Source organism: Haematobia irritans, chromosome 1, assembly GCF_050003625.1.
Source record: "Haematobia irritans isolate KBUSLIRL chromosome 1, ASM5000362v1, whole genome shotgun sequence".
Taxonomy (NCBI): domain Eukaryota; kingdom Metazoa; phylum Arthropoda; class Insecta; order Diptera; family Muscidae; genus Haematobia; species Haematobia irritans.
Window position 1 is genome coordinate 194,636,138 of NC_134397.1, and position 27,505 is coordinate 194,663,642.

At 29.4% G+C, this 27,505-nt stretch overlaps 2 protein-coding genes across 5 annotated transcripts in view; one reads left to right on the top strand and one right to left on the bottom strand.

Annotated features, from left to right (window-relative positions):
* Window positions 1–5,063, top strand: part of LOC142222327 (CUB and sushi domain-containing protein 3) — an 839,952-nt gene extending 834,889 nt beyond the window's left edge. The window contains exon 20 of the mRNA XM_075292416.1: window positions 5,049–5,063. The gene's annotated coding sequence lies outside the window, so the exon portion shown is untranslated. The remainder of the gene's footprint in view (window positions 1–5,048) is intronic.
* Zip99C (Zinc transporter Zip99C) overlaps window positions 1–23,758 on the bottom strand; it is a 42,217-nt gene extending 18,459 nt beyond the window's left edge. The window contains exon 1 of one of the 4 annotated variants that reach the window (XM_075292424.1): window positions 23,431–23,758. The gene's annotated coding sequence lies outside the window, so the exon portion shown is untranslated. Of the gene's footprint in view, window positions 1–7,415; window positions 7,968–23,372 lie in introns of those variants that run through there. The other 3 variants (XM_075292422.1, XM_075292423.1, XM_075292425.1) reach the window with 3 other exon arrangements.
* Between the last annotated feature and the right edge of the window lie 3,747 nt (window positions 23,759–27,505).

The following is a 27,505-nucleotide window of genomic DNA, read 5'->3' on the forward strand; positions in this document are numbered from 1 at the left end:
TCCTTGCTGGCAAGCGTTTTACCTCAAATGAAGATGCAATTACAGTTGTAAACCACTATTTTGAAGACCTTGAGCAAAACTATTTTAATCAAGGGATAGAATTGCTAGAACAGCGTTGAACTAAGTGTATTGAAGTTTCGGGAGATTATATTGAAAAATAAAAATATTTTTGAAAAACTAACTATTCTCTTTCATTGATATGCTAAGAAGTTTCCGAACCGCCCTCGTAGTACACAGAAAAAATATTTCTAATTAAAAAATTGATTAAAGTTGAAACCGGAATGAATTAAATAATTAACCAATACAAATTAATTTTATAATCATATTAAAAAATAAAGTCAATTTACACTTTTAATTAAAATATTGATTATCCCAATTACAATTTTAATTTAATAAAAAAATATTTCCAAATAAAAAAATTATTTTTCTTCGGAAATAATTAAATTTTGACTTATCAAAAGAAAAATCCGACAATAATTATAACCGCAAAACTCAATAGAAAGTATAAACTCTTGTAAAATTACAAGAAAATTATTTCTTCTAAACGAAAAATAATTATAAATAAACAGTACAATAAATAATTGATTGCCTCAATTAAAAAAATATTTGAGTTATTCGACCAAAATCAATTAAATTTTTAATTGAATCAATTAAAAACAATAATTGAAAATGTTGGAAGAAATCAGTTAATTCTAAAACCAAGTATATTTTTTATTTCCAAATAATTCTGTGATTGATATAATCATTTTCGTAATTGAAGAAACTTGAATTAAAAAATTAATTGGATAAATTAATTTCGTGATTGTATATGTGTATGATAAACATTTTAATCATCATTAGCTAAAAATTTCTTTCAAAAAATAAGATTAAGGGATTGTAGTTATATGAAAAGATGATGCACAGTGGTGGTGAAAAATGGTTCTATTTGGGAAGAATAATTCTCGTATTTACTTCCAATATGAAATTAGATATAAGTCCTAAACTAAATCATATATCACCGCCAGATCTACACACAAAAAAAAAGATTTTTTGTCTAAAATCATGAAATTAATTGAAATGTCTTCAATCACAGAAATGATAGTATCAAATACCACAGTCAATTAAAAAGTTAATTGATCCAAATAAAAAAGTAGTTGATACAACAAATGTATGTGATTGATTTTTGTTTCAATTAAAAAATTTATTGAATCAATTAAATATTTAATTGAATATTTTTAAAAACCAAATAAAATTTTAATTGGAAACATTTTCGTGATATTTTTTCTGTGCACTAAAGGCTATGGAAATTCGAATTAGCCAGCGATGAAACATGTGTATAGTCAGGCATGTGTAGATGGGTATCTGCTATTTTCTTTTCAATAACTTAATAGTATCGATTTCCTTAATCACACGAATTCGAATAATTGATTATTAGAAGAGTACTTTGACATTTTTTTGGTCTCTCAGGCATGCTTTTTTCTTGACACTTATTGTATATGTTCGACTCCTGCGCAAAAGTGACTTGAGTTTCAAAATAGAAGAACCAATTAATTTTCTTTCGTTTGGAATACTCTTTCTTATGAGTTAGGGAAAAGAGCTTGTTATTCGCATCTTCGAGAGTGACAGCAGGGATAGAAGGCATATCAGAAAATCACATGAGTCATATACTACACAAAAGTTTGTGTATGAGGAATCCGTAGGAGGGATGGGGACGTCGCGTTTGGTCATATCGGCCAACAAGTGCATATATGGGACTATTTCACAGTGCTTTAAACAGTATTACTGAGAGGGTGAAGGATATAATTATGAGTGAATTACATATAAAATGTAATTCAGAAAAATAACTTAAAGATAGCAATAAGGATTTTGAATCAATTGTAAATGCTTAACACTGATTCTTATTAAAACTAAACTACGATTTCGGGGAACTGAATGAAAAACTAATGATTCTCGGCGAAATTCACTTGCTTTATGACGTTTTGCAAGTCTCCAATTAAAAACAAATATATAGGTCAATGTCACGAAGCAGTTCACAACTCGAACACCTGATCTGACAAAGCAAATTGGTTAACGTCAATTCACTCAGTAGAACCAAGTTAAAATAAACCAAATAAACAAAGGATTGTCAACGTCGTCATCAATATAGGAAATCATTGTCCCAGTTTCTATAATATCTACTGTATATAAAACGTGCTCATAACGTAAAGAAATAAACAAAACCACTCAAATTCAAATCAATAACTAGATTCCAGTTATCCACGTCATTAATTTATATGGAGAACAGTGTTCACGCACGATTGTTGGTGATATAGATACATAACATAATTACTTCTTATAACGTAGTCTGTTATTTTTTGCAATAGATATTTTTAGTATTCTATTATGTACACATATAGTGTTCATTTGCCATTGAATTGTGGATTTATATTCGATTTGCTGACGACAAAAATTATTTCCTGTCTTTTATTGCTAAAACGTTATTTATGAAATATTTATATCCCAACAATAAAAGTATGGACAAAAAAACAAATATCAATGACAATTTTGTTTTAAATTCCGAAGTAGTGTAATATAGAACTTACCCGCCAGCCAAATGTTGTCTAGTTTAAATTATTTTATTTGTTACTTTGTTTTATTTCATGTATATAAATTATTATTACAAAAAAAAAAAAAAATTGTAAAGAGAAACTTATGCGAATCTCTCGAAGAATTGTTTGTACGTACATTATTGGAACAAAATTCCATTTCTTTTTGCTGGGATGTTTAGATGGGCAAAGCTATTTTACCGGCATACATCAAACGCACATTAGTCAAGTAAATTATGATAATCTTCAATTAGTTTTATTTTTTTAAATTTCTTATAGCTTTCTACTAAAACATAATTGCGAACCAATTAAAGCCGAAGTCTATTTTAAAATTTCTTAACAAAATATTATAAGGTTTTTGTTTTGTTATTGCTGGTTTCTTCTTCAATTTTTTATTACGGGTTTGATTTAAACTTAAAATCATATGTTGACTAAGCTACAAGAGTATATTAAACATACCTTTAATTAATGTAAAGAAATTTTGAACAGTTCGTAAGCTTTGCTTTAATTTTTATACCCTGCGCCACACATATGTGCATATGTTTGCAACACCCAGAAGCAGACGAGATAGACACATGGTGTTTTTGGCAATAATGCTCAGGGTGGGTCCCTGAGTCGATCTAGCCATGTCCGTCCGTCCGTCTGTCTGTGAACACATTTTTGTCATCAAAGTCTAGGTCGCAGTTTTAGTCCAATCGATTTTAAATTTGGTATAAGTTTCTGTTTTGGGTCAGAATAGAAGCCTATTGATTTTGGAAGAAATCGGTTCAGATTTAGATATAGCTCCCATACATATCTTTCGCCCGATATGGACTGATATGGCCCCAGAAGCCAGAGTTTTAGCCCAATTTGGTTGAAACTTTGCACAAGGAGAACAATTAGTACTATAGTTAAGTGTGCCAAATTTTATTGAAATCGGTTCAGATTTAGATATAGTTCCCATATATATCTTTCGCCCGATTTACCGTCATTTGACCACATAGTTCAAAGTTGTAGTCCGATTTAAATGAAATTTTGCACAGAGAGTAGAATTAATATACTAAGTATGCATGTCAAATTTAGTTGAAATCGGTTTCGATATAAATGTTTTTTTTCGATTTGGGCAAAAATGGCCAAAATAAACACATTTTCCTTATAAAATCGCCACTGCTAAGTTGAAAACTTGTAAAAATGACTCAAATTTTCCTTTATTTCTAATACATATCTATCGACCGATAAATCATAAATACACTTTTACGAAGTTGCCTCAAAATTGGTTCAGATTTAAATGTTTCCTATATTTTTTTACTAACATTGTGTTCTACCTCAGGGCATTAGCCGACTTAAATTTAAAGTCTATAAATATTGTAGAACTTTGTCCATATCTGGTCAGATAGCATCCAACACGGATTGATATAGTATCGAAAATGTGGATTCACAAAGTGGTGCAGGGTATAATATAGTCGGCCTCGCCCGACTTTAGACTTTCCTTACTTGTTTATTATTAAATTTTGAATACGAATGTATCAAATTTGTGTACCTTCGTTAAAAGTAAAGACAAAACTTGAGTTGTAAAAATTATTTTTTTGTACATTAATAGCTTTATATATATGGCAAAAAGAGTTGAAACTCATAATTTTAATCTTACACTAAAAAAAGTGCCCACCAGGGCACTAAAGCCAATTCAACTATATTTTAGTTCATGGAAATTATTATGTTTTAGTTAAAATTTCTCTAATATTAAGAAGTTTTCTTCACTTTAATATTTGTTTGTGTACGTTGTGTACGGGTTGTGTTTGATAAATTGATTAGGGGGGGATTTTAAGAAGAGCTATAAATTATCTCAGCTATCGGAATCTTCGAATTAAATATGAAAATGCCACAAATATAGGAGAAGATTTATTTCGAGGCTGTTGGAGACAAATCTTTTTTGAAATTTCCTAATATTACAAACTATACTGAAAAAATTATTGACCTAATATTAAAGATTATGCAACGTAGGACACCAAATTTATACAATATTAACCCTTTGACAACCGATGTCCAACTTAGGAGGACATTCGAAAACGACATCAAACTCTAGTTCCCCACTTAGTTTCCATTTATTTCTCGATGTTATTTTAAAGTAGAAGCTTTAATCTTAATAAGCTATTAATATTTCCCATATCGGAGAGCACTAAAATGTATTTTTATAAACTTATTTAACAAAAGAAGATAAATACGAAATCTTGAGACTATTTTTCTACTGTATGTTTCTGGTAAATGAATATTCATATAAGAACTATAGCTGATATTATTCTGGACTCTTTTTTGTATATTTTCTCACACTTCGTATTTTTAACGAAATTTTTCGTTCTTTTTGCGAAGAAAATTCTTTCGGTGTAAATTATAGCTGATATTAAAATACAAAATTATAGCTGATATTATTTCGGAATCTTTTGTGTATTTTTTCACACTTTAATAGATATCATATGCCAAATAGCGCTTATTTTCGCAAGGCCATTTGGTCTCAATTCAAGAATCAAGTTTACAGACCAAACTTATATAGCCCTTAAGGACAAATTTTTTGAAACTCATGTAAAAGAAAGTTAATAATCAAGAAATTATTACAATATTTATTCCAGCTTATTGGACAGGAAGATTAAGGGAATTGGCATTATTAAGTTACTGAAAAGAAAATGCCAGATACCCATCTCGCAAGCCTGACTACACTGAAAAAAAGCATACTCGGTTCCAAAGATTTTGTCTTTATTTTAAAAAATTTGGTATTGATTCCGAGCCAAAGAAGCGGAGAATACAAGTAAGGATACTTTTAAGACACAATTCTCTTTTAAATTTGGGGTTTGTGTACTTGCTTCTAGGAAGCAAATTTTAATTTTTCGCTTTCTCAGCTTTTTTTCTTCATATGCTATCAAAGTCCTTTAAAAACGAGTTAACGGCAACTTTATTTTCCAAATTAAGACTCGACTTCCAGCAGAAATTAGCTGTGTTTGAAGCAAAAAACTTCTTTAAAATAAAGTTTTGAAAAACATGTCCTATATTTGAACGATTTTTTGCTTTGTAGTCAAGATGCAAAAAGACAACAAATTTAAAGACAATTTCATTAATTTTAAAGAATTTTTCTGAATTATTAAAGTCAACTTGACCTTAGCCCAACAATTTTTTCTTTCATGTTAAGATACCCATTTTTAAGTCAAATCACTTATTTATAAGGACAATACAACTTCATTGAAAAGTTTATCGACTTTTGGACAAGGAAAATAACTTTATTTTAGAGAAATGCGTCTTCTATGCTAAGCAAAATTTGTATTCGTATTTTAAAGACATGAAATCTTTGACCTCACGACAATATTTTTTCAGTGTAGACATACATGTTTCAGTGTTGGCCACTACACATTTCCATAGTCTTTAGCAAGATCCGGCCGGTTGAGAGGATTTCATTTGGTTCTTTTATGTTAATTTCTTATGAAATTTACATACGAGAATAATTCTTCCCAAAGTTAACCATTTTTTCACCCGCACTGTGCATCATCTTTTCGTATAACTTACAATCCCTTAATCTTATTTTCAGATTTCGATTTGTTACTACACTAATGTACCAACAAATCGAAATCTATTTTTTATTTCATTTTTTGTTTCAATTTTTTTTTATTAAATTTAGGACACGAATCTTGAAAATTTGAGTTCCCTCGTAAAAGCCTTTGAAGTAAGTCAAAATTTCCTTAAAATATTTTTGATTTAAAGAAATTGTCTAAAAAGTACACAGAAAATAATATTATAATTTTTGAGCTAACAATAAATTGTTGTTACAGAAAATTTTTAAGTTCAACAAAATTTTTGTTGATATAACAAAATGTTTGTTGACAACAAAATTGGTTGCTAAAGTGACTAAAATCGTAATTGTATTTACAAATTACGTTGTTAGCTCAAATTTAAACACAATTTTAATTGTATTGACAATCAAATTAATTTATATTTTTTTGTGTGTATATGATATATTAATTCCTTAGATTTAAGGTAAAAACGCTTAAAATATCGGCTAATACTTAATAAGTGAGGATTTTGCATCATTGGTTTAAATTTTTTTCTTTTAGAGTTAAGAAAACATTTTGATGTCTTTGTATAAGTTGGAATTTAACTGGCATTTTAACAGCTTCATTAACATATCGTAAATAGAGTTATTCTCTATTCGATAAACGTGATCTGTATACTAATTTTAATTTCATTCATCCAAGCTAAATAGGTCCCCAGAAAATGTTTTTAATTTAATTGAGACTCGGAATCAATACTTAAAATCCTTAAGGGAAGGTCAACATCTTTGGATCCAAATAAACTTGTTTTGAGTGTAAGAATTTTGTACTCTGTTCATAAATAACTCTGCCAATATTTCCCATAAAAGAAATTTGAAAATACTATAAATCCTAACTTCATGGAATTTAGATTTAAATTTGGGTTTCCTCCTAAAAATACATTTATTTTAATGACGTCTTTGGGCTGGAATCAATAACAAATCTTAATGAGAAGTCTTTGGATCAAGGTATTTTTGTTTTAAGGGACCTCAATCATTTTTAAAATGCAAAATTGTATTTTTGAACGGAGAACACGGAACATTTTGCTCTTGAAAAATTTTAAGGTGATCACATTCCTTCTCTGAATGCAGAAAATTGCTCTTCGCGATACTCATGCATCTGGCGGTGAGGTTATATACTTAACGGATCACCCTCGTATTTGTTGGTCGTTATGCACACACTAGTTAATTTCAAAATCTGCGAAATTGCTACCATTGCAAATCTTTTCGAAATGACTTATAAAAGTAATTTAATTTAATATGTTATTAACATTAGCACACAAGTCTTATTAATATTTACTCACATATAATTCGTTTTCTAGGAATTCAGTATTATTGTGGTCATCGGCAACAAAAACGTGTATAGCGTGTGGCGATTTAATTCATTCACAAAAAGAAGCAATGGTTACTTCAATTAACAATGACGTCGCCTATGGGAAATGATATTTTAACTACTATAACGAAAACAGTGGCGGACGAAGAAAAAAAAACTACGATTATTCATACAATGATCCGAAACCGCCTAAATGTGAGATACCATTCATGTAGTCTGTCCGTCCTTTTATTATTTGCACTTAGACATAAGATTTGTATTTGTTTTCCCATTCAATGTCAACATAACACAATTTAATTTTACAATATAGATTTCTTTTAGTATTCTTTGAACATTTATTTGTGTTTTTTCTTTCAATTTGTATGTTTTACTTTTTGTTGTTGAACTGAAGTAATGCTTTTGTTATTATTTTTTATTTGTATGCGAGTCAACGAATTGAATATGCAATAAAAAATATTAATTCACGCGACTCTGGAAGAACTTAAAAGACCGCACATCTTATCGTCGAGAAGCTCAGAAACGTTTTGAATAAGTGATCTGGATTTGTATTGAATGTAACTTCTCGTTAGACACAGATCGGTTGAGTTCTATAGTAAAAATGAGAGAGTATGAAATAAGCAGGCACAACTCTCACAATATTTGGGAGATAATGTTCATACAACAAAGAAAAAATAGCTGACTACGAAACTCGACCCGTTGTTGGCCGAATCAAATAATTCTGTCACCAAAGCGAGATTTAATGGTTTTGTTATTGCCAATATCCAGAGAGCCGGTATTATTGTTCTTTTTATGAGAGGGGTTTTAACTTTATTTTGTAGAGAAATGTTTATAGAATTTCATAGATTTTAGTAGTAGACATCATTTGATTTGTTACCATTAATCTATTGTTTTGATAATAATCGTCTTGGGTAGTAAGCATGCTAGCTAGCTATAGCTAGCCATTGTACTTGTCATTTAGCCGGCCATATTTGATAGAATTTTGCACTCTGCACACTCTCTCTCTATTTTTATTTGTACTTTAATTAAAAATGCACAAAGTTCTCACTCACACAATGGGTTCCTACGCTAATGTAATATTCGTTTGATAGTGTCATTAAAACACCGGCTGGCTATGTACAGTGATTTTGAAAGGTAGGAAAAATAGTTTTTAGGAAATAGCGCAATGCCTTCAAAAAGAACGCAAAAAATGTTTTTCATGTAAATATAGCGTGCATAACTTTTCTTAGCGGTTTAATGATTTTCGTTGAGAAACGTCGGAAACGTGTAAGTAATTTATAGCGATTTCGATTGGGAAAAAAGGTGCAACATTCTCGAAATTGATTGCCAAATATGAAGGACACTGTCATATATTTTGGATCCTGTATCCCTCACAATATTATGAATAAGCAATAACTTTGAAATGACACTATCATTTGAGTGAACATGTATTGAGGGAAAAAGGGTAACATATTTTTAGCGAAACGAAAATGCCCTTAGATTCTTAGACGCATATCAGTTGAGTTCAGTGTGACCAGATCTAAAAAAAGTTTTTGCAATTATATCAGCATTAAAAAAATGCAAAAAAAAAAATCTATAAAATATATTAAAATGCCAAAAATAATATTGAATTTTAAAACTTCTTTTTCATAAAATGATCACTATAAAGCAAATTGGAGATATTTCTCGTGAATGGGGTCGATGATTTTTGAGTTGGGGGCTTGGGTGGAGAATTTCTCTGGGGAGTTTCTCGAAATCGCTTCTTCACTATAATAAATCAGGTTTACATGAAGTTCTTTTAATAAAAAAGAAGAACAGCGAATCAAATCAAATTTTTAAAAAGAAAATTTTGCTCCTCTTTAGCATTCGAGCAACCGGGCTAGAAACGGACACATGGTTTTATTTGGGGTCTCAAACAAGAATTTATAATTTTACTCAGATATTTGTCTACAATTGTGAAATCATTTATGATATCGTTTGTAATTTTAAAAATTTCCTAACATCTATGTAGCTATTCAATCAGCATTTACTGAAAAAAGTGATTCGGAGTGTTCAACAACATTCTATTTCTAATTTTTATCCAGAAAACAATTGTTGAGGTTTTATTTGCAATTTCATATGTAATTTTCCCACTGCTTTCCTAAAATAGTACTTTCGTTCAATATGAAATCTTCCCTTTGTAGTCCAAAGTATTCACACTCAAAAAAGTGAACCCTACATTTCACTAAAGCCGATTTAATTATCTTTTAGTCCATGAAATTATTACGTGTTAAGAAAGTTTCCATGACTTTAATATTTTTTTGCGTAAGTTAGTTAAATTAACTAAAACCGAGGAAAAATCACACAAATGAAGCATAAAGATTAACTAAATTCGTGTCTTCCGCAACATAGTTCAGAATTTCTTAAAATTTGTAAATTTTACCAATAGTGCGCCCATCTTGAACTTCGTATGTCACTAAAGACATTCTTTCAATTTTGAACTCCAATTTTTTCCTTCAAACTGTAATTTTTTTTAACAAGTGAAAAAAATTAATTATGTCTAATAAATTTTCTTGAATTTGTCGAATATATACTTATTTTTGTGATGTCAGCGTTTGTAATACTGTTTAGTTACAATTTTCTAAAAATTATCTAAATTTTCTAAAATTAACTAATTTTTTTCTTCCTGTTTTATAGGAAGAATAAACTTACTAACTCGTGTGAAAATTGAACCACATTTTGAGATTTCCTCAAAGCGTTGTTAAAAAAAGGAAAATTTAATACCTTGTTGTACTTTTCAACTGCTCACAGAAAATCATTGTACCAAAATATTTCCAATTAAAAAGTTGATTGAAGTTGAAAATTTTTTCAGTTAATAAATTTATTGATATAATTAACTTTTTAATCAAGATAGAAACGTTAAGTTAATTAAGTCAATCATTAAATTTTTAATTAAAAAATTAATTGATACAATTACCCTTTTTATCAAACTATGAAAACTAAGTCAATTAAAAAAGTGATCGAAAAATTTTAATTTTTTTTAACTGAAAATCTATTTCAAGCAATCGATTTTTAACTAAAAACACTAACCCCCATTTTCAGTAAGCTCCATTAGTGCTTCGTTAGCTAACGAACTTTTAAACCGTACTATGGACATATCTGTCATCTTGCCTTCATATTCCATATGTGTGTTAGGAACTAAACTTAAGAAAATTTCTCAATTAAAGTTAACCGGAGAGAAGTTATTTGTAATTTACTTTATGTTAACAGGCAGTTAAAGCCTAACGGAGCTACATGAAAATGGCCGTAAGTCAGTTAGGAAAGTAATTGAAAATAGTTACGTTTTCAATGAAAAAATTAATTAAGTTTTGGAGTCAACATCAATTAAATTTTTAATTGAACCAATTAAAAAATTAGTTGAAATTTGCTAATGAAATCAATTAATTTTTTAATTAAGTATTTTTTTAATGTCTAATTAAAACTGTGTTTGATACTATCATTTTCGTGATTGAAGACATTTCAATTAAATAATTAATAGAATCAATTTTAATTTCGTGATTGAATCAGAAAAAAAATTTTTTGTGCTGTTCACAAAATTATATAATTTTGTTTTAGTTTATATTGAATCATCATTATATCATTTTGTTTTAGTTTATATATGAACGAAATTTATACCCACGTTTAGTTCATAAAATGTTTGAGATATACATATATACTGTAGGATTTCTGTAAGCTGTGGAAAATTTCGAAAAAATAATAGAATTTAACTACCAACAAATAATCTTTTTGCAATAAAAATAAGATTAATTTAGTATTAGTTTAACTCCTTAAAAACGAAAATTTCATTGGGCTTTGAAAATTTCGAAAAAAAAAATAATACAATTTAACTACACACAAATAATTTCAATAAAAATAATATAAAAATGTCCAATAATAATACATTTAGCGCTAGTTTAACTACGGATTTTTTTCTCTGTGTAATTAAATTATTTTAGCAACAGATTTTGCATTTGTAATATTTAGAAATTTTGCCGGTAATCTATGCTAATATACTGTATTAATATATGGCTTGGAAAAAACTCGTTTTCTTGTAAAAAAAAATATTGAAATATTTGAAATTTTGTGGGTAGCATAATGTTAAAAATTCTAAATGAATAATTAAAAAATTTTAAGACAAATGCTAAATGAAAATTTTGCGGCTAAATACAAAAACCAAATGTTAATTTAACAGAAAAAAATGCTAAAATGACAACACTGGTTGAGTTTTATAGTAAGAATGAGAGAGTATGAGACTAACAGGCACAGCCCTCACAATACTTCGAAGATAATGCTCAAAACAAAGAAATGAGCTGACTACGAAATTCGATCCATTGTTGATCCAAACATTTTGTAGCAAATATTTCTGCCACCAAAAAGTGATTTAAGGCTCGTCATTGTTTTGTTAATACCAATATCCAGAGAGCAGGTATTATTTTCTTTTGAAGACAAATGTCTATAGAATTTTGTAGATCATAGCAGATACATTTTTTTACTATCAATCTATTGTTTTGGCTTATGCTAGCCAGCTATAGCCATTATATTTTTCACTTAACCGGCCATCTTTGTTAGAATTTTGCACTCTGCACAGTCTCTTTATATATTGATTTGTATTTTACATAAAAGTGCACACAGTTCTCACTCAAACATTGGAATCCTACGTCATTGCATCATTGTTTTGGTAGTATCATCAAAACGCCGGCTGTGTACAGTGTTTTCGAAATGTAGGATTAAAACAAAGTTTTTAGAAATATCCCAATGTCTGTTAACACAAGAATGCAGAAAATTTTGTTCATTCATATATACTAAAAAAACAGTGAACTCACCTGGGCATTAATGCCAAATTAATTTTATTATAGTTCTAGAAAATTAAGTTTTAGTTAAAATCTAATATGTCAAAGTTTTCTTCACTTTAAAAATTTGTTGTGTATGTTAGTTAATTCAACTAAAACAGATAGAAAATGTATACTTATAACTTTTTACTTTGAAGTATCTGTTATAATTTGGATTTTTAAAGTGGAATTTGTTTATACTTGAATTGCTTTATTAATATATCGCAAAAAGAGAGTGAAAATTCCATAAATGATATTGATCCTAGATTTAAAGCTAGATAGGTCCTACAAATCAATACCTAAATCGTTAACCCATTAACACCAATGTTGCCAGTATTGGGGATTTCCCCCCAAATTTTGGATATTTTTTTCGTGAATGGGGACGAAATTTCTGAGTTGGGGACTTGGGGGTTTGGTGTGAAATTTCCATAAATTTGAGGATTTTTTATTTCTATAGAAAATTTTGCCAGAATTTTATGTCTATAGAAATTTTTGTCAAAATTTTATTTCTAAAGAAAATTTTGCCAACATTTTATTTCTATAGAAGACAATTGCCAGAATTTTATGTCTATAGAAATTTTTGTCAAAATTTTATTTCTATAAAAAAATTTTGCCAGAATTTTTGTCTATAGAAATTTTTATCAAAATTTTATTTCTAAAGAAAATTTTGCCAAAATTTTATTTCTTTAGAGAATTTTATGAAAATATTATTTCTATAGAAAATTTTGTCAAAATTTTATTTCTATAGAAAATTTTGTCATACTTTTTTTCTGTAAAAAGTTTTGTCATACTTTTATTTCTATAAAAAATTTTGTCATGCTTTTATTTCTATAGAACATTTTGTCAAATTTTTTTTTTCTATAGAAAATTTTGTCAAAATTTTATTTCTATAGAAAATTTTGTCAAAATTTTATTTCTATAGAAAATTTTGTCAAAATTTTATTTCTATAGAAAATTTTGTCAAAATTCTATTTCTATAGAAAATTTTGTCGACATTTTATGTCTATAGAAAATTTTGTCAACATTTTATTTCTATAGAAAATTTTGTCAAAATTTTATTTCTATAGAAAATTTTGTCAAAATCATCAACAATTTTACCAAAAAAAAATTTAACATTTTTTTCAAATTCTACCAAATTTGGCAACGTGGCTACCACCTAATTTTACTACTTGAAGATTTAGAAGTACATTTTGGTTCATAAATATAAGGTTACCATTTGGGAGCAACCGTGGTGTAACCTAACCATTCTCTTGGTCTTGTGTTTCGAAATCTTGATTTTATTGCAGCTTGCTAGATTTGACAAAATGTTAATTTTTAAATTATTACTGATTTTCTACAGCAGAGTCTTTTGCTTTATTAAAAAAAAACTGGTCAAAAATGTATTGGTGATTTTTGTTAGGAATTTAAGTTTAAATTGGGGATTTTTGGGGACGAAACCAGAAAAATACTGGCAACACTGATTAACACCCAAAATGAAACTGCCGGACAGAAATTGTCGGTTACCATCAGTGATAGCAACATAAGTTTTACTGTGATATTAGTTTAAGTTAATTATTTTTGCAATTACTAAGTATGTGTTTTATGTCGAATTATAGTAATTTCGTAATAATTGACGTATTTGTTTGCAAATGTAATTGACGATAAATTGAATATCCAATAAAAAAATCATCCCTGATGAAGCTGGAAAAAGTCCCAGCGAAACGTTGGATGAAAATAATGGAATAATTCAATATTTGTTTTATTCGCATTCAAAAATGACCTTGAAAGCCCAGAGAAAATACATACAGATAAAACAATAATTAGAAAAAAAAGGTCGATAAACAAAATAATCTTGTAAAAATTGATTTTATTGGTTTTTATTAACTCAATAACTACTAAATAAAAAGATTTAAATAAAATACTGACACTTTTTAGAAAAAAGGGTGTCCCCATGTGGGGCCATAGGGCAGATTAAGTATGAAATTCTCCAAAAATATCAATCTTATGGTGTTTTCTTTTCTTGTACAAAATGCGCACTTTTTTGCATTTTGCATGGAAAATGTACTTTTTAGGTTCTTTTCTAAAAACAGGCTAAAAGTGCTAAAAGGCTTTGAATTCTTTTGTGAAAATAGTGTCACTCGTAGAGGCAAATTACGGGTATTTTCAGCACTGCTGACAAACGAGAGTGCTGCGATTGCCCTGTTTGCTCCTTTAAATTCTTTTCTGCCCGCTGAAATGATAGCAGTTTTTTTAAGTTGTTGGCAAAACCTTAAAAATGCGCATTCTGTACAGACAAAATGAAGGCAAAACACCTTTTTTCAGAAAAGAAAACATCATTAAGCAACAGGATTCTGACAATATGGACATTTGAATTATTTGTGATATTTCCAAGAAAAATTCATATATAAATTTTTTATGAAAAGCATTTTAACTTTTTATGGAACTGTCTTCATATTGTATTATTTACACTTTGAATTTTGATAAGATTCATAATTACAACCTTAAGTTGTAAAATATTTATGTGCCTCGTGTGCAACCGAAACAATTACAATTAAAAGCTAGACATGTATTTATAAGTATGTGTACATACATATATACAGTAGTGAAATACATGAGAACTGATTAAAAAAATATTTCATTTATTTGAAACAATAACAAAAACAATCAACCCCATGATAATAACAACAAAATATGACAAAAAGCGATAGAGGAGGTATTGCATGGCGAATGTGTCATATATCAATTTGAACCAAAATATTCTTTGTTTTGATAATATTCGTTAATTTTAGTATATTTGATTTGTATGAAATATTTTTAAATTTCACCTATGGTTCAAAAAATTGTACAATATTTATTGTTTCCAATCTTAGGGGTTTCCCTGAGAGCAATTTTAAATTTGCAATATAAAACGGTAATTAACCTTATTATTTAATATACTCATAAAATATACTAAGAATAATAATAATAAAGCAATTTAAATTGAGTCACATCTCACGATCGATCACAACAATGATCATTGTATAAAAGCGATAACAAAATAAATTGTTGTGGTGTAGCTGATACATTAATATGAACATTAAAAGAAGCAATTTTATTTACGAATTTACATTGCATACGAGGATTGTGTGATAATTATTTACTCTAAGCTCAAGAGCATATATACAAAGATATAATACTTTTAGATAAATTAAATTCCCCTTTATTATAAAGGATTTTCATCAAGAGCAAATAAACCGGAAATTATGACGAGGGATGCAATGATTATCTCTAATCAATTTTATTTGCTTTTAAAGATACATTTTTAGAGTCAAAAGGAGAGTTTGTTTGTCTAAAACTTCGTTGCTCATGAAAGAAAACTCTTCTTTCAGCCCTTCTCGTAAACGGTTAATGCTGAAAGCATCTTTTCCTTTTTTTCAAAATAACAAATTCTGCTTGAAAATATCATGAATGCATCAAATCGTAAAAACATAGATTATCTCTTATCGAGAAATACAAATGCAATTTTTCTGCGGAAAAATTAAAAACAATGATTATCTATAGATAAATATACAAAAATGTTTGTCTTATTATTTATAGAAATAATGTCTATTTAGATTTATGAATCATTTAATATATAACATATCCTATATTACCGTAAGGAGAACTTTTTTCAAATTCTTTTATAAAAATGTTCATTCTTAAAGAATTTTCCTTTGTTTGAACTAGGCGAGTGTATTATAATCCTGGTGTACAACCCAATGAGTAATGTAATTAAACCACAGACTGTTTTATTTTGTTTCAAAAATGCGTTGTAATTTATTCTTATAATCTTTGTTATTGAAGAATATAATCTTTATACTGGAAATGTCAATAGCCAAAAAATCATTAAAGCACCATTTTATTCGGGGAAAATGAAAATTTAAACTTAACAATAAAATTGTTGAGTTTATAATTTATAATTTCAATTGAGACAAAATGTACAAAATCTATGAATAAAATTCGAAATCTATATCACCAAGTGTGACATACAATTTTTATATAGTTAATGGAAATCGAACAAACAGATAGTTATATGCACGTTTGCCACTCGAACCAAAAATAATCTACCAAAATTTGGAGAGAATACTACCAAAAAAAAAAAAAAAACTACCAAACAAAAAAATTTACTATAGAAAATTTTGCCAAAATTTTATTTCTGTAGAAAATGTTGTCAAAATTTTATTTCTTCATTCGTTTTGTTTTGTTATTGTTGGTTTTGTTCTTTAATCATTGTTATTGTTTTTTTGATTTCAGCTTAAAACCATACATTGACTAAACTACAAGTGTAGCTTAACCAACAGAGGAAAAGAATGTTTGTCAAATTTATTTGGGCAAAGCCCTATAGACTGCAAGATGGTTGGATGGACGCACGTTTCGGAATTACCACATTCCTCATCAGCATCCTCTACTTGCAGCAAAACTATCAACCAATTATCAGACTAAATTCAGGCAGTTCATTAAACCCAACAATGAACCACACTTGAACCTTCCGAAAAAAGGTTTTACATTGATAGCCGGCTTATGCCGAAAATAAATTCGTACAAACATATCTCTTTTCCTTTTTTCCTTTTTTCGGAAGGTTCAAGTGTGGTTCATTGTTGGGTTTAATGAACCGCCTGAATTTAGTCTGATAATTGGTTGATAGTTTTGCTGCAAGTAGAGGACGGTGATGAGGAATGTGGTAATTCCGAAACGTGCGTCCATCCAACCATCTTGCAGTCTATAGGGCTTTGCCCAAATAAATTTGACAAACATTCTTTTCCTCTGTTGGTTAAGCTACACTTGTAGTTTAGTCAATGTATGGTTTTAAGCTGAAATAAAAAAACAACAAAGTTTTATTTCTATAGAAAATTGCGTCAACATTTTATTTCTATAGAAAATTTTGTCAAAATTTCATTTCTATAGAAAATTTTGTCAACATTTCATTTCTATAGAAAATTTTGTCGAAATTTCATTCCTAAACAAAATTTTGTAAAAATTTTATTTCTAAGCAAAATTTTGTCAAAAGTTTATTTCAATAGAAAATTTTGTCAAAATTTTATTTCTATACAAATTTTGTCAAAATTTCATTTCTATAGAAAATTTTGTCAAAATTACATTTGTAAGAATATTTTATCAAAATTTTTATTTCAATAGAAAATTTTGTGAAATTTTTTTCTATAGAAATTTTTGTTAAAATTTTATTTCTACAGAAAATTTTGTCAAAATTTTATTTCTTTCGAAAATTTTATGAAAATTTTATTATATTATTTCTATAGAAAATTTTGGCGAAATTTTATTTCTATAGAAAATTTTGTCAAAATTTTATTTCTATAGGACATTTTGTCAAAATTTCATATATATAGAAAATTTTTTCAAAATTTTATTTCTATACAAAATTTTGCCAAAACTTAATTTCTATGGAACATTTTCTCAAAATTTTATTTCTATAGAAAATTTTCTCAAAATTTTATTTCTATAGAAAATTTTCTCAAAATTTTATTTCTATAGAAAATTTTGTCAAAATTTTATTTCTATAGAAAATTTTGTGATTTTGTTTCTATAGAAAATATTATTTCTATAGAAAATTTTGTCAAAATTTTATTTCTATAGAAAATTTTATTTTTATAGAAAATTCTGTTTCTACAGAAAATAAAAAAAATTTTTATAGAAAATTTTGTCAAAATTTTATTTCCATAGAAAATTTTGTGATTTTTTTTCTATAGAAAATATTATTTCTATAGAAAATTTTGTCAAAATTTTATTTCTACAGAAAATTTTGTCAAAATTTTATTCCTATAGAAAATTTTGTCACAATTTTATTTCTATAGAAAATTTTGTCAAAATTTTATTTCTATAGAAAATTCTTTTTCTATAGAAAATTTTGTCAAAATTTTATTTCTATAGAAAATTCTTTCTCTATAGAAAATTTTGTCAAAATTTTATTTCTACAGAAAATTTTGTCAAAATTTTATTTCTGTACAAAATTTTGTCAAAATTTTATTTCTATACAAAATTTTGTCAAAAGTTTATTTCAATAGAAAATTTTGTCAAAATTTCATTTCTATAGAAAATTTTATCAAAATTTTATTTCTACAGAAAATTTTGTCAAAATTTTATTCCTTTATTATGTTATTTCTATAGAAAATTTTGGCGAAATTTTATTTCTATAGAAAATTTTTATAATATTTATTAGGAATATTTAGCAAAATCTACCAAAACATCAATAATTCTACCAATCTACCAAACAGTAAAAAATCTGCCAGTTAGTAGGATTCTACAAACTTTGGTAACCGTGGTTATATGTCGATATAAGAATTTGACTTAGTTTTATTTAAATCATTGAATACGATATGTAGCATGATGCATCCTTGTAAAGGGGAATTTTCTTTCATATTCATCCATTTGTTTTATTCAACTTAGGAGAATTCCCCCACTGCATATTATAAACTAGTGAGTAATGAAATCAAACCACGAGCTATTTTTTCATATAAAGTGCATATCAATTTTTATGGTGGAACTAGGATATTACCCTTGCCGCATATAATAATCCACTGACTGTTTTCTTGTATCTAAAGTTCATTGTACATTTTATTTTATTTTTAAAAGACAGAAAACGCATATCATCTTTGTTATAGAAAAAAAACTCCAGAAATATTAATAACAAAAAATAATACAAAATAATATTATTCATGAAAATCATGACTAACGAGCTACTTCTTTAATTTTTCGAATTTAATAAATGGCTTGAATAGCACTGACAAGTAATTGCAATAAAAATTTTCAAATACCGTGTGTTTACGAATTTTCCTGGAATTTTGGGATTTTAGCAGATAAAGAACGATATGTTTTGATATCTACTACATTAGTAATTAATTTAAACTCTAGTTTCTTTTTTCTCATATCAATGGACTAGTATTTTTTGGATATAAATAATTCCTACTACACGAAAAAAAAAAATAATTCTTTCCTCCCAAACGAAATTTTAGGCAAACAAGGATCGTTTCTTATTTGCTTTTCGCTGTAAGGAAGTTTCTTTGGAAGAAAAGTATATACCTTTTGCGATAAAGGTTTATTCTTTTCCAGGATGTAAAAACAATTTTATAAAGACTAACCCAAAAAACAATCTTTTCTGGCAAACTGCATGTTTCCTCACATCTTTCTCACTTCTACTATGTTTTTTTTATTTCTTAGCATCATTTCTGTAATATAAGCAATGTAGAAGAAATTATTCGATTTTATAAATTTTTTAAATTTTACCTTTTGCCTGGACGGAGAATAGAACTGCGGACCAAATAATTTGTAAGCCAACACACTATCCACTGGGCTACGTAGCTGTTATTGACATCAACAGTTACACATTTATATTTATATAGCATCGTTTTCGGCGCCCACGAGCCGATTAAACAAACTTTATTTAACAGAAATATACATTTAGTTGGGCACCGTGGAGCAATGGTTAGTACGTAAACCTTGCATACCAAGGGTCGTAGGTTCGATCCCTGCTTCGACCGAACACCAAACAGTTTTTTTTACATATATTCCAGATATGTTCGGAAGATTCCGAAAAGATGTTCAACATTACATACTAAATGTGTCTTAATAAGACTTATTAAAGACTTACGGCCATTTTCATGTAGCACCGTTAGGCTTTAACTGGCAGTTAACAGAAAGTAAATTGCAAATATCTTCTCTCCGATTAACTTTAACTGAAATTTTTCGGCAGTTAAATTCTTAACTGGCATATGCAACACATATGCGAGATTACAGCTGTATCCATAATACGGTTTAAAAGTTCGTTAGTTAACAGAACACTAACGCAGCTTCATGAAAATGGGGGTTAAAGTCAGAAAAGAACAGTGTTTGATATAAACGAAATGGACTGCGTTGTTGGTTCAAAAATAATTTTATTATTGCAAACATAAAAATTTTGAAATAAACGAATTTTTTGGTGATTAAAGTTTAAAATTTTTGAAGAAATTCAAAAAACTCTGACAAAGACAAAAGTTTTCGTTTCTCTTTTTATTTATTTGAGACGAGTGAATAGTTTAGTTTTCTCTTGTAATAAACAGCATGTACTTAAACACCGACATCCAGTTATTAGGCACCTTTCTACTGTATTTTGTAAATTTATAAAATTTTTTGTAAAAATAATAAAATAAACAACGACTTCGCCAATAGCTACAGAACATATATTTATAACATAGACAAAGCTCAAACATTTATATACATACAAAAATTTAAATACCAATGTCGATTATCGCAGACTAATTTGATAGTATTTGATTTGGTGTAAAAAAAAAACTTAATAAAAATTTCACATTTCATAGCCTTGGTACTATTAAACGTGGAGATCGGTCTATCGGAGAATGGGCCGATATAAACTATCCTTAGTTCAGGTATTTATTAATCTAAAAATAGGGGTTTTCACATGAGAATATAAATAAATAAGGTCAGCATGATTAGTTTGTTTTTCAAATGCAATAAACTATTGAAGATCAGTTACAAATAATTAGTATGGTGCGAATAAAAAACACTTTGGCAGAAGAACATATGGACTAAGTCCCAGGACTAGAACGAATCTGAAAGTGAGTTTTGTTTATAAATACATGTAATGTGATATATAGTAAGTAATAAATGTAAAAATTTGCAGGTGTACCCCATATGCTTGGTGAAGGGTATAATAAATGTATCGCTGTAAATTTAACACTATCAATTTGATTTTGTATTAATTTTAATTTATAATTGCTTATGCAAACATGTTACTGCATATACACATGCAAGCATTAAGGTGGGTCTATATGATAAAATTTATCAAAATAAAATTTTTTTCCAAAGTTAGACTATAATATTTGAATTTTATTCCAAAATAATCGGTCATAGATCATATGTAAGGGGGTAAACCTCTCTTGAAGACCGAAATTTGACTACCTCAATTGGCTTTATTTTCTTTGAAAAGAAAAACATAGAATGTAAAAGATAAAATAGTAAGAAGGCTGGAATACTCACAAAGCTATTTTTTCTATTTTTGTTAGATCAAAGAGGTATTAGCAGATATCGTCCAAACTCTTCAATTAAAAGTTTAGATGAAGTTGAAAGCGAATTCACATACAAACTTAATTGATACAATTAAACCTATAATCAACATTGATTTTTTCCAATTAATTCAATTTAAAATCGTTTGATTCGAATAACATTATAATTTATTTTGACGTTCAAAAAAGTTAAAAGAAAATAAGGATCAGTCAGCAGAAAAAAATCGACTTTTTAAAAATTTAGAACTTTCCAGCAAAAGTTCATTTTTATTTAGATCAATTAAAAAATTGATTTCGTGCAATCAATTTCCGTAGTACATTGTAATTCATTAAATTGGTCTTTTAAAGGCTTTGAATTGTTTAAATAAATGGAAATAATAAATAAAATAAATAAAATTCAATAAATATTTTTAATTGAAAATTCGATTTATTTCCAACTAAATGTATATACAGTGAAAACTGTCCAATGTGACACATTTAAAAGTGTACATTTTTTTGCTATATTATCATATTAAAATTAATCTCACATATGTGGACACCTACTAAATGTGAACAAAAATTTAGGGGACTGGAGGATAGACTAATTTTTAGTAAAAATTTTGTATGGAATCAGCGGTTTGATCGAACTAATACCAAGGTCGATGCAATGAGTCTCTCCAACAACGATGTATTGCCTAGTAAGCTCTAAGGGCTTACTAGGTCTTACACTCTATGATTGCTAGTGAAATATTTGAACGCTTCAAATTGATTTCACACTTAATGTTACGCGTCTTTCGAACCTGACTGTAAAAAACGGGCCCCTTTTGACTCAAACGTAGAAGCGGGTAGCCACCGTGGTGCAATGGTTAGCATGTCCGCCTTGCATACACAAGGTCGTGGATTCGACTCGTGCTTCGACCGAACACCAAACAGTTTTTCAGGGATGGATTATCCCCTCTCAGTAATGCTCGTGACATTTCTGAGTGTTTTAAAGCTTCTCTAAGTGGTTTCACAGCAATGTGGAGCGATGTTCGGACTCGGCTATACAAAAGGTCTCTTGTCATTGAGCTTAACATTGAATCGGGCAGCACTCAGTGATAAGAGAGAAGTTCACCACTGTGGTATCACAATGGACTTAATAGTCTTAGTGAGCCTGATATATCGGGCTGCCACCCAACCTAACCTAGCGGGCAGCACACACTGATAAGTGAGATAAGCCCACCAACTATGGTATCGCAGTGGATTTGTTTGCCAAATGATCAGTTTCTTATCTTCCCGTTAGTACTTAATCGGAGAATAGATCAACGGTTTGAACATTTTTTGTATTCGTTCTATCGACACGATAAACCGGCGCTTAGTTTGTCTGTAAACAATCACAAAGTCGCCATACTTAACCAGGTGAAACATATGTATGGGACGTTTATATAATTTGCGAGAGTTTTATAGAGAAAGTTGTGAAGTCCAACTTATAGTAACCTTACCAACCATACCCGTATTTCGGATAATCCTCTGATACATATCTAAATTTAAGAAAAAATCGGATTCCGCCAAAAATACAATGGGAGATATAATTGTGAATATTATAATCCTCAAATAATAAAACTTACATTTTGCTAGTCCAACAGTTTAAACTTTAATATCAACATTTTGTGACCTGCCCTCATAAATATTTAGTATATACTATAGATAAGCTATATGTACAGCGCATTACCGTAAACAAACGGAATAAAATCAAAACAAATATGTCTGCGGTTGCACACCACCACTGTTAATTTCTATGATAATTAATTCGTAATTTCACACGGCATAACATGCATTGAGACAAATAGGGACATAAAACTATAAAAAGTCGCCGCATCCTTGCTATGAACGAATTAGATCCTTTAATTTAATTAAGTCTTCTCAAAGGCTTACTAAAGCAAGAAATTGAATAAAGGCGACGCCCGATAATAGCATTTTGATCTGATGATGGTGATAAAAATATATTAAACCATATGGGATGTATATGCACATTCATTGGGAACTTGTTTTTTTCTGTTTGTATTTCTACGGATAAATTTAATGTAATATGAACGCGGAACAGTGAATCAGAATTAACTACGCAATTTAACTTACCAATTTTCTTTATGAAATTTTGGAAACAGAAAATTTTCCGAAATATTGCCTTACGTACTTTGTCTGAAAATTTATTGTCAAAATGTGTATTTAAATATTGCGTAGTTCAATATTACTTTGTTAATTTCGTTTCTTTTTCACTAGTTCACACTGGAGACTGAGTGACTTTTGCAATTTTCTAAAAAGCACAATATATGTAATCAACTTGGCACTTCTTTTTCTTTTTGTGTTTGCAGCAAATACTCGCTTTTATATAAACATTTTACCCGTTCAAGTACCTAGTGTCTTGTATTTCAAGCTCGATTCACAAACTGTTTCATGCAATTAATTCAGCGCTTGATTTTGTTGTATTTTTTGGTTTAGCGAGTTTAACAACACTGCCTCAATGTTATAAACAAAAGCAATAAGAGTACTTAAAAAATAGGGGGATACGAGAAATGGTAAGGTAAAAAGAAACAAAAACATTGGGAAACAGCTGTTTCCCCCCAAAAATAATGTTGCCAGCTAATTAGAAGGTAAGCCCCAAAAACGTTGATAGCGTTGCCAGAGAGTACCACTCAATAAGTATGTGTCGTATATGGGTCGTTCATATGATAACATAGACCAATTAAAATAGAGACATACCTTGACTATTCACCATGGTTTTGTTTATTTGCAGTGCGCAGTAATTCCACTCAATTGCGCAGTCAAGTGACTCAATTTCTTTTTGAAAAACGAGAATTACCGTACTAATCAGTCAATTTGCTTCACAAAAAAATGTGTGGATGTATAGAATTTTATGTGTTTTTACAATATTTAGTGTTTCATCAAGAAAACAAAGGAAAGAAAACAAATTAAAGCCAAATTAAAAAATCACTCAATTGCAGACGTAAAAGAGTCCTCTACGGTGTTCAGACAAAATACACCGCTGTGAATTCACTTGAGATGTCTATACCTTCCTTGGTCTATGATGATAATACTACTCACATTTAAAAGTGGGTACTATGTTCGGTTTTCGAGTTGAAAATCAATTTATTTTCGCGATTACATTTCCTGAAATAATCAAAATTATAATTGAAAACGAACATATTCATGTAAAGTTTTTCCGAAATCTAGAGGAACAAGAAATTGCGCAGCAATTGAGTTAATTTATCTGCTTTATATCAAACTGTTTTAATAAAGTAACCACGAATATTTCAACCCGAAAAGGGAACATAGTACTTTCCTTTTATAGCCCTGCCAGCATTTCAAAGTTCCATTTCAACCTCATCGTTACCACAGACTCGTAAATGTCACTTCAACCATCATGAAAAGGTACATCAAAAAGTACATGCAAGTAATTTGCCATTCTACTGTTAAAAAGCCATTTTTTTGTGAAACGCCAAGCGCAACCAGCTTGTTATATTTTAATTAAATAAAAACGAAAATAAAGATCTGAAAACATAGATTATACGCTTAAAATTGTGAAAGGTATATTGGTGAACAATTTGGTGATTTTCCAAATGGAATAAAGTGATTGTTTTTCAGATATTTTACAGACACGCTGCCTCCATGGAATAAAAACACTGGTTGATAGACGCAGCAACATGTAACTCGCTACTTGTAATGCGCTTTACAGATTATCAGTTATTCCGGACGGAATGTCGGTGTTTGTAAAGAATCTTACATTGTGTCGAATCGATACGACTTGTCGGCGATGTCTTAATAATCGGTAAATGTGTTATCGATCCCATAAACATGCAGCAGTATCGATTATGCCTTCGGACTTAACTTATAATGTGCACAATATATGGGATATGTTCGACACGAGCACTGTCGTCCGGAATAACTGATAGTCTGTAATGCGCTTTACAGATTATCAGTTTTTCCGGACGACAGTGCTCGTGTCGAACATATCCCATATATTGTGCACATTATAAGTTAAGTCCGAAGGCAAAATCGATACTGCTGCATATTTATGGGATCGATAACACATTTACCGATTATTTAGTCATCGCCAACAAGTCGTATCGATTCGACACACTGTAAGATTCTTTACAAACACCGACATTCCGTCCGGAATAACTGATAGACTGTAAAGCGCATAAAGCGCATAACTCAACATCATCATTAATGCCAAAAATTATGTTAAATGTAATGTGATAGTTTTATAAATGTTATATTTTTAAGAATTTGTAAATGTTTAATCAAATTAATAAATATCTAAACAAACGTGTTTTATTCGACCACAATGATTCTTTTACAACTATCTTAAAATGCACTTTTTCTGATTGTTTGGAGGGTCCCTTATTGGCGTCGTTCTAAATTGATCTATAAAGGCACCTAATAATTGCACTCATGCGAAACATTTTTGTAGTAACTTGGCGTGGTACAACTTCTCAATAGTGACGGCGCTTTTCCGACGAGTTTTTGATGTCGTATATGATTGTTTTCGACGTAGTGGGGATTCTCAAAAGAGTCCCCAAATTCAAAAAATGTTGGCAGGGAGGTGAGTCCTACCATGTGAAATTTCACTGAATTCAGATTAGGCATAAAAGTTGAAAAAATGGAGACACACACACTATTTATTGAAGATTATTCCATGGCAGAATTTCAATGATCCATTTTATCCACATCGCTCTAAAGTTACACTATAAAAACTTCTACTATAATGGAAAATGAAGAATTAGAAGAATCATTTATTATATTTTACGAAACACCAAGATCAAGCAATTATTTTTAACATCCGAAGAAAACCAAACAATTACGCTAAAAATTGTCGAAATGCTTCGATCAATGATATGAACAGTGACTGCTGGACGTTGTTACATCAGAAATCCCTATGAAAACAAAAACAGCTGATTATCCCTGCCAGCATTTCAAAGTTCCGTTTCGTCCTCATCGTTACCACAGATTCGTAAGTGACACTACAACTTCTCAATAGTGACGGCGCTTTTCCGAGGAGTTTTGGATATCGTAGGGAGCCACCGTGGTGCAATGGTTAGCATGCCCGCCTTGCATACACAAGGTCGTGGGTTCGATTCCTGCTTCGACCGAACACCAAAAATTTTTCAGCGGTGGATTATTCTACCTCAGTAATGCTGGTGACATTTCTGAGGCTTACAAAGCTTCTCTAAGTAGTTTCACTGCAATGTGGTACGCCGTTCGGACTCGGCTATAAAAAGGAGATCCCTTGTCATTGAGCTTAACATGGAATCGGGCAGCACTCAGTGATAAGAGAGAAGTTCACCAATGTGGTACACAATGGACTGAATAGTCTAAGTGAGCCTGATACATCGGGCTGCCACCTAACCTAACCTAACCTTTGGATATCGTATACGACTGTTTTCGACGTAGTGGGAATTCTCAGAAGCGCCCCCAAATTCAAAAAATGTTGGCAGGGCTTATATTTATAATAAAAATATACTAAGAACACTTTAATTTAATAACTTGGTGTTGTACAACTTTTCAATAGTGATGGTACTTTTCCGAGATTTATGCGTTTTACAGACTATCAGTTATTCCGGACGACAGTGCTCGTGTCGAACATATCCCATATATTGTGCACATTATAAGTTAAGTCCGAAGGCATAATCGATACTGCTGCATGTTTATAGGATCGCGGAAAAGTCGTATCGATCCGACTCACTGTAAGATTCTTTACAAACACCGACATTCCGTCCGGAATAACAGATATTCAAAATTGTAAGTGTACCTCCAAAAATTAAAAAAAAAAATACAACAAATAGCGGACATATAATTTTTTTGGTAAAAGACCGAAAAGACCAAATCAACGCATCAACGCTGTTTTCCACATGACATAAAATGTACAGTTATATCTTTGTTTCTACTCATTTTTTTTTTGGGCGTTGATTTGGTCTTTTCGGTCTTTTACCAAAAACATTATAAGTCCGCTATTTGTTGTTACATTTTGTTAAGTAAGGGCTTATTTTCTTTGTAAAAATATACGCTATACGTAAAAAAACCAAAATTGCCGTTAGCATCGTGTTTTATATTTTATATGAATTTTTATATGTTTTTTTCTGCCACATTTTTACTAAAAAACGCAGTTTTTTAACCTTTTTAAGCCGCCAACATCCAAACTACTTACCCGATTTTCTGAGAATGAGTTGTAGACGGCTCAATTTTCTTCAATTTGGATAGCACTAGGATCA